We start from the raw sequence: 8,082 nt of genomic DNA, 5'->3' as shown, positions 1-8,082 counted from the left end.
GGCAAATAGTCTTGAGTAAGAGCTTGTTGAACACCTGGCCTGGGCTATCCTAGCTGCTGCTCTCTGCATGCCTCCTGCTTGGGCAAAACCAGGCACATGGAGATTTCTTTCCCACTTGGCAGTCTTGAAACTCCCAATTTCCTGAGCACAGATTCGTCCTGCAACATGAATTCTATGGCTGCAGCTGGGCAGACACAAGCACTGCTGGTGTACCAGTGTCTGCAAACCACTGCATGAGTGGGCTCTGGGAGCGTCTGGCTGGGGCTCTTGCCCCTAACATGGGCTCCTTACCTGGTGTGCAATGCCCATTCACACACAAGAGAAGAGGAATCTCTATTTCTTTATTCTAGTTTGTCCAAAGTAAGGAGTTAGGTGGTAACCCACAAAATGCTAGCTCCCTAATCACCAACACTTTACATTATTTATATGTTTTTGCAAACAAAAGTATCAGTATTCATTGGCTAGAAATTGCATAGTTCTCTCATTCATTAGCATTATATCTTCTTAGCTCAGTTTGGTCAGAGCATGGTGCTGATAACATGAAGGTTGTAGGCTCAATCCCCATATGGATCATTCACTTGAGATTTGGACCTCTTGATCCTTGTGGGTCCCTTCCAATTCTGAATATTCTGCAATTCTACTGGTTAAGTGATTCTCTCACTTATGTTAATTACTCCACATGTTCAGTTTCCTCCTCCTCTTGATTTAGTGAGGAGTTTCTAGATTTTGTGGGCAGTGAGTCAGTGTTTTCACTCTTCCCCGCGGCCAAAATCACTTTTCACCCAGTTGGCACTTTAGACTGATGAGTTGTCCCTTTTTATTCCTCTTTCTGGCCCTATCTTGGGCGTTCTGCCAAGCATCCTTGTGGTCTGTCAGTTCGGTATTCTATTGTGATTTCAATACATATGTAATCCTATATTCCTTTTTTCCTATTCTTTCTCAACAGCTGCAGCTACCGAGGCATGTTAAGTGTAATAAACAGGGTTAATTGCTATGTAGTTTATCAGTTTGTAAACCCTACATTACAGGAACCACTGCGCTTAACCGGGGGAGGGGAGAGTTCTTGCTCACGTCCCTGGGGAGGCGCTAGCCCATTGCTCACCCCGTGCAGCTCTCTGGGTGTTTCCCGAGGACAAGCTCCCAGCCTCAGCGCCTGCACCAGCTGCCTCTGCCTTCAGCCCGCCCCTGCAGTGCCTCATTGGACTCCGGGCCGAGGGGGTGTTGCCGCCGCGACAGCGCCGGGGCGTGCGGGCGGTGATATGCCGGAGCTGCGGAGCGTTGTATAAGAAGGAGCTGCAGGGAGCGGAAGAGAATTAAAAGGGACCACTTTTCTTCTCTGTGAGCTGAAGAGGTTAGTGACTATTACTTAATCCCTGCTAGCTGTAATAAGGATTTGGAAGCAGGGCTTTCGTTTTCTGTTCCTCGCCTCCCCAGGATTGCTCGTCACACCGGCGTTTCCTCCTCGGTTGTGGACGACTGGGGGAGTCCTGCAAGTCACGTTGTCCTGGCTGCTCCAAAGGCACCCTCCACACCAGCGGGGACGGGCCACCACCTGGGGAGGGGGAAGCAGAGAGAAAGGAAAAAAGGGGAAAGCCCTTTGTTTGGAATAATGTCCAGGCTGCAGTGGAGCAGACTACTAGCCTGTAAACGATGTGGAAGTAGCCAAGTGGCATCTTCGAGTGGCCGGGGCACTGCATGTGAGAGTGTGAGAGGTCATGTAAAACCTTTCCTACAAACTGGACTTCTTTTTAAAAGTGCTGAGCTTCCTTCCAATCATGTGAAAATCCACTTTCACTGTAGCCATTTGATGCTCCCTTCTGAAACACCGGACCATCAAGCAGGCTGTACCTCTGTTTACCCAAGTGTAATGTGAGAATGAGAATATTTTCCCTTTGTAAATGGACATGGTGGGGCCATATTTCAGACAGCTTTTGGTGGGAGAAAGGTGATTACTATGGTCTCAGATATGGTATGGGATCCGTGTATATAACACACTGACGCTTAATTATGTTCTAGTCACAGCTATCACTTATCTCTAGGTAAAAAAAAAAAAAAGAAAAAATATGCATCAAGGGCTCAATCTACCCACAGTGAAAAGACAAGCTCTGCCTTTATGTAACTCCTGGCATCCTGCTGAACTTTTGTGTTGGAGCTTGTTAAAAAACCCCAAACAACCAGTGTTAATTAGGGCAGCAATTTAATAAACTGATTTTGTGTGAAACCATTTTTTTCCAATTCCTTGCATCGATTTGCCAAATTATTTTTTGTGGAAAAAGATAGTCTTTCAGCTGTTGGATCTATGGTTACAGATATGAACACAGAACGACATTGTGCCAAAGATCAATAACATAGTGTTTAAACATCTTTCTGTCATTTGTATTGATAAATAAGAAAATGCAGACAAATGTGTTTCAATAATGTAAATCCAACTTGAGGTTTAATCTTCATAATATAAAGAGCAATGGGTTAATATTTTAAATAATTTTCATCATATATAAGAAATCCTTAGTCATACTAAAACCTGTCACAAGGACTGTATACCACTTAGAGAGTAATTATTAATAATTAAATGCTAACTAAATATTATTAATGTAATAATAATTGATAATAAAATACTTTACAATTTCTTACTATTGTGTCAGGAAACTTCCCTTATTCTGGAGTGCTGATTTTTCTGGACTCCTCTTCCTGGGTTTACATTCACATGGTCAGGAAACTTTTTTACTGATCTAAATCTCTCAGTTTCTTTAAAGAGTGAACTGAGTTACTGTTTGTGAAGAACTGGAGTTTAATTCAATTAAATATGGTTTGTGTTATTCTTAAAGGACTGGCAGTGCTTATTTTGTAGAGCTCAAAAGGACATTCAACCTTTGTTGTTTTCAACTTCTTATTCTTAGTGTCCTCATTATTTTCCCAGTTGGGCTAACTGGATGTTTCAATACCCACTCCTCACCCCCCAAGCCTAATGAGCCAAAAAGACCACCGCATTAAGTTCTAAGCAATTTCATGTTAAATGTCAAAGCGCAGACTTGTTCTGGGTGTTTTTCTTTTGTCATGATGAATATCTGCTGTATCCACTGACTTTGAAAACTAAGCTCAACAGAACAGGACCGCTTTGCTCTCTGGACTAAAAATTAACTGACATTGTCAAAGCAAGTGAAGATAAATGGATAAATTAATGATCCGGTTTTCAAATTAAAATGGGAATCGTTTTCCCTCTTACACCGTGGTGTCAGGACTTCAGTAGGATGCAGGACTAGAACACACATTGGCATTTTTGCTTTTCAGTGATGACTCTAAAGTCACCTGAGTTTGATCCATCTTGTAGAGGGAATATTGTACTCTATGTTGTGCAGATTAGTTGTAGGTGTCGTTACTACTACTCTGGTCCATTGAAGCTGTCTCTGTACTGCCATCCTTGGCTAGGTAAGTAGAGTCAAGCACCAGGAGATAAAACTAAACAAAGTTGGGAAGAAGTGGAGAAACTAACAGAGTTTGGGTGGATGTGGTAGTGGGACAATAATGCCCTGAGGAAGGAGTTCCTGTGATTTACACAACAGTATGGTAATATCAGCATGTGCAGGATTGTGGATAACTTTAGCCTCGAATTTTCAGGCAACCATAATTTTTCTGAAACTTGCAGGTAGAGCTCAGTGTGTTAACATATATTATGCTCATAGTGCACCTTATTAAGTGAGGCATTAAAATGGTTTCTTCACTGAGTAGGGAAGCAGTGGGACTTAGGAAAGAAAAACAGTCTGAAAGCCAAAACACTCTTGCAGTTTAATGCTGTAGTAAAAAAAAAAAAAGAAACAACAAACCAAAATCAACAAAACCGCACTCTGGATAATCTATGCCCTGTTGTAACTTAGCAGAACAAAGGTTGCTGAGGAGCTGTCTCATGCCTCTGGAGCTGGCCTTGAGCATTGGCAAATGTTCTCATGCCTGTTAAAGCCAAAGTGTGGGACTTATATCTTAAAGCCTTATAAAATAAGTGCAACTATAATAAAAAAATAAATATACATTTGACTTGTTTCCTCTCTACTCTCTAAGCAAAAAGAGCTTTGGCTTCATGTCTAACTGAACTTAAGCGTTCTTTAGACTAATATTTGCAGCTCGGAGATCTACTGTGCTAATTAGTAAACATTGCAGAAAACTCACCTGACTGGGAAAGATAATGAAATGCATTTGCTAATCCTGTTCCTCCAGATGAGTACAATCCACCACTTTAACTACATGAGTTGAACAATTAGCATAAAATAGATTTCTACTTTTTTTTTTTTTTTCCTTATCATGGCCCTATTAACCAGTTAAAAGGAGCCTGTTTGTGGCAGCTAATGTTCCTGTTATAGTAACTAACCTAAATACTAAATTAAAAGGTGCACAACACTGGCTAATAAAATGAGAAGTTCTCATAGCTCAAGTAATGTTACTGTGTTTATTAACCTTGCCTCTCAGTGAAATGTGTAGGTACAAAGTAATCTTTATCATCTAGTCATTACCTCTGTTCTGTGAATGAGAGGAGAGAAAAGCTGTCAGAAAGAACATGGATTATTGAATAATCCCTAAATAACAGAAAGGAAGCAGTAGCACAGGATGTGAGAGGTAAATTGAGACCACAGTCATTCTAGTTAAAACATCATGGGAGATTCTTTGCTATGCTAGAAGCGATACAACTTTGTGACCCTTTCTGTTGCTAGGGAAAGCAGCCCTTAGTCGGTATTTACTGTCTCTTGCAGGCTCTGACACGGATTAGCAACAGACTGGTTAGTCTGTTATTTGGTGAATTTAGAGGTCTCAGTGGTGGCATGCTTGTACTTGTTTTTGGAGCAATTAAGTGATTTTTCTCAGCACAATTGTGTGCAGCTGGAATTGAGATCAGCACGTTGATGGAGATCTCTCTGTGCTTAGTGTTTGGTCTTGGTGACAGAAGATACAAATGTATGAAGGATTGTGGGGAGTGGGTTGTGGTTTGCTTGTTTATTTTGGTATTGTTTTTGGCATTAAACCAGATTCATAACATTTGAATGGAGATAGCAGATGAATTCCTGGTTTTTGTCTTTCTCTAAAGCTTTGATTCTTTAGCGACAAAAATCTGTGTAGGACTCATGACATTCCAATCTGAGTATCTAAGGAGGAATTCTGTACTGTTGATAATTCACTGTTAAGTGATGAGGCTATAAAGCAGAGTGGTACACTTCTGGCATTGGAGGTCATCATGGGCTTTCTCTACTTTCATTCTTGTTCAGTGTAAGACAGAGGTAGGCCTGTTTTGGTAAGTATGGAGTACTTGGATTTGCAGTCCTGGAGTGCTGTATCTGTTAAAAACAGTCCCGAGGCATCTGAGATGTGTCATGTTTGTCATCCAAAAGTCAGGATAACTAATCCCAGCAGTTACGTTTGCCCTAAGAAATGTGGTTTTCATTTGGATTTTTTTTAAAGTCTATTTTACATTTACTTACTTGCTTAGAGAAGTGAAGTAGCTATCCATGCATTTAGCCCAGTATTTGCGAATTAAAATGTACTGCCTGTTCTTATATGCCTGGCAATCTGAAATGAGACCTTAAGGCTGAAGGGTCTTGGATAAATATTTTCAAAATAAATAGGTGATTTGCCTGACTCTACTTACTGTTTAAAAATAATAGTCTTCTGTGATGTATTTCCAACCCAGTCCTTGTTGTGGTGACAGCCTGGCCTAGTAATATTGACAACAGAGGTACAATAGTGATAAAATGAAGACATAGCAAAAGAACCATAAAAATAGCTGTATTATATGATAATACAAAGGAGGCTTAAAGTGACTGGGCCTTTGTTTTAGTGTGGATAAGAGCTTCCTTTCTCCTCTTGCCTTGCAAACAGGGGATGTGGCCATATAAGTCTCTGACTGCTCTGAGGCCAGTTTTTCTGATAAGGCTTCGTTAGAAAGGATTCTGCTTTCAGGGACACAGCCTTAATTCCCTGGTATCTTTGAAGAAGGCTGAATTTTGCACCTGGGAGGTATATGAGGCATCTTTTTTTACTTTTTTTTTTTTTTTTTTGTTGTTGTTGTTTTTGTGTTCACATACTCAGGCAGAGAGAGCACCTTTCAGAAACAACTGCTGGTCTGCTGCATGGTACCCATCCCTGTTTCTTGGGATAGCCAGACCTTCCCACCATCAAATGGCCTATAATATCAGAAACAAAATCTTTCTGTCTTTACGCACAGGAGGGAAAGTCCTCCTATTGAAGGTGCTCTTAAGTTATCAACTCCTAAGGAAGCATGACTGTGTGGATAACTCCAGAGTTGAAGTTTCTTTTGGTTAAATGACTACTAAATGAGATGCCAACTCTTCATCTTTTGCCCATACAAAATGATCTCATACAGCCATACTGGCGATGGCCTTTTTAATCACGAGAATCATTAGGAACAGGAAGAACTGATGAAGTTGCCAAGTCACTCTCCATCATATTTGGAAAGTCATGGGAATCAGGTGAAAGCCCCAGTGACTGGAAAAAGGGAAACATCACACTCATAGCAGGGAGGTTGGACTAGATGATCTTCAAAGGTTCCTTTCAACCCAAACCATTCTGCTGTTCTAAGAAAAAGTACATTCCTTTCCTACGTGCTCCTGATTATTTTTATTATCCGTCTCTGACATGATCTTATTTTTGTTTATATGCCTATCTGGAATAAACTTTCCTATTCCAGACTGCAAAACAAATCCATCAGGAGGAAAAGCCATCCGGCCTTAAAGCAAGTGTAGTCAAATGGCTTGTGATCTCTAAGTTTGACTCAAGCTGTTATTTGGCCACACTATTACATTCTTTGTTCAATTCAGTTTGATCCTAAACAAAACCAGTGGATCTGAGGATGGATTATTGCAGACATTTGTCATTCACATTTTCTGAGCTGCTGAGGCTCTGCTTCTGCCTTTGTGTTCTCAAGTCTGACCATGGGAGGGAAGAACCAGAGATTTAGTATCTAATGTCTAAGATGGGCATCTATAAAACAGCAACAGCTTACAGATGCCCACCTGTACTGTTTGTATTTATTATATTAATGTAAGGTGCCATGTGTTTTCCATTTCTAATGATAAATAAAGAAATTTTCTGTTTAAAGCTAGTTTTGTGGAGGGGCCACAGTCATGCCTGAGATGGTTTAAATAATAAATATTAAGCTCACAGCCTTCTTTCCTGGAACCTCAAGATGCTTTCTTGAGTTTAATTAGCAGTAGGTAAGAAAAAGGGATTTAGACAGACATTTTAAAAAGTAGCAAGGCTGAATAAGCAGGAACAGGGTTCCTGTGACGTTTTAGAATTGCATTTATGTTAATATTGGTGGCACAGGATGGTGGTAGTTCAGTAAAGGCACTCTTCAGAACTCAGTGGCCTTTTTGCTGTTTAAAGGAATGGTGCAGTTAAGGACATGAACTTGAGGTGGGGACAAAGCTCTTCTCTTACAAGAGTAACTGTTGAATCATTTCACCAGAATATTGCAGAAAAAATGAGGTGGGTACAATCTAGTAAAATCAGAGAATAAGAGAGAAATGTTTGCATTATGTTTTAAATGGAAGCATTCATTCCTGGAAATCTTCTACTTCCAGGGTCCAGGTATTTTTCTGCCTCTTTTAAAAGGTATGTTTCCCTCTTCCAGTGCCCAGAGTATTGTCTGTTGATGAACCTTTGCAAGAGCTATTTTAGTTATTTCAAAATTAGGTGCTTGTGTGCTTGATCCTGCCTGTGATAGGATATTATCCATTTTATAACAACCACAGTTGTTCTAAATAAAGTAATAGTCCACATTGATTTGGCAGAGGAAAGAAGAGTGATACCGTGTTCTCTTATCCCAGTTGCATGGCCATGCTGGTTCTGAGTAAGTTGTGTATTTAAAATACTCCTCTGAACAGACAGCTTCACTAAAACCTAGCTCACATCTTTGAAGGCAGACTGCAAGGAAATAAAGAAGGCAGGGATGGTATTTAAGTCTATTACCAAATTACAGTTATTTTTACACAGATTTTTGGAGAGGTTGTTTGAAGTTGCCAGCAGCTTCACTGGTCCCAAACTGATGAGATTTAACAAAGTATGTAGAAGCTAAGATGC

At 40.3% G+C, this 8,082-nt stretch overlaps 1 protein-coding gene across 2 annotated transcripts in view; it reads left to right on the top strand.

Moving 5' to 3' along the window:
- Window positions 1-1,129: 1,129 nt before the first annotated feature.
- The window catches only part of BLVRA (biliverdin reductase A), a 29,932-nt gene continuing 22,979 nt past the window's right edge, over window positions 1,130-8,082 (top strand). The window contains exon 1 of one of the 2 annotated variants that reach the window (XM_030265301.4): window positions 1,130-1,351. The gene's annotated coding sequence lies outside the window, so the exon portion shown is untranslated. The remainder of the gene's footprint in view (window positions 1,352-8,082) is intronic. The other variant, XM_030265299.4, reaches the window with a different exon arrangement.

This window comes from Taeniopygia guttata, chromosome 2 (genome assembly GCF_048771995.1).
Source record: "Taeniopygia guttata chromosome 2, bTaeGut7.mat, whole genome shotgun sequence".
Lineage (NCBI taxonomy): Eukaryota > Metazoa > Chordata > Aves > Passeriformes > Estrildidae > Taeniopygia > Taeniopygia guttata.
This window is presented reverse-complemented; position numbering and strand designations above follow the sequence as displayed.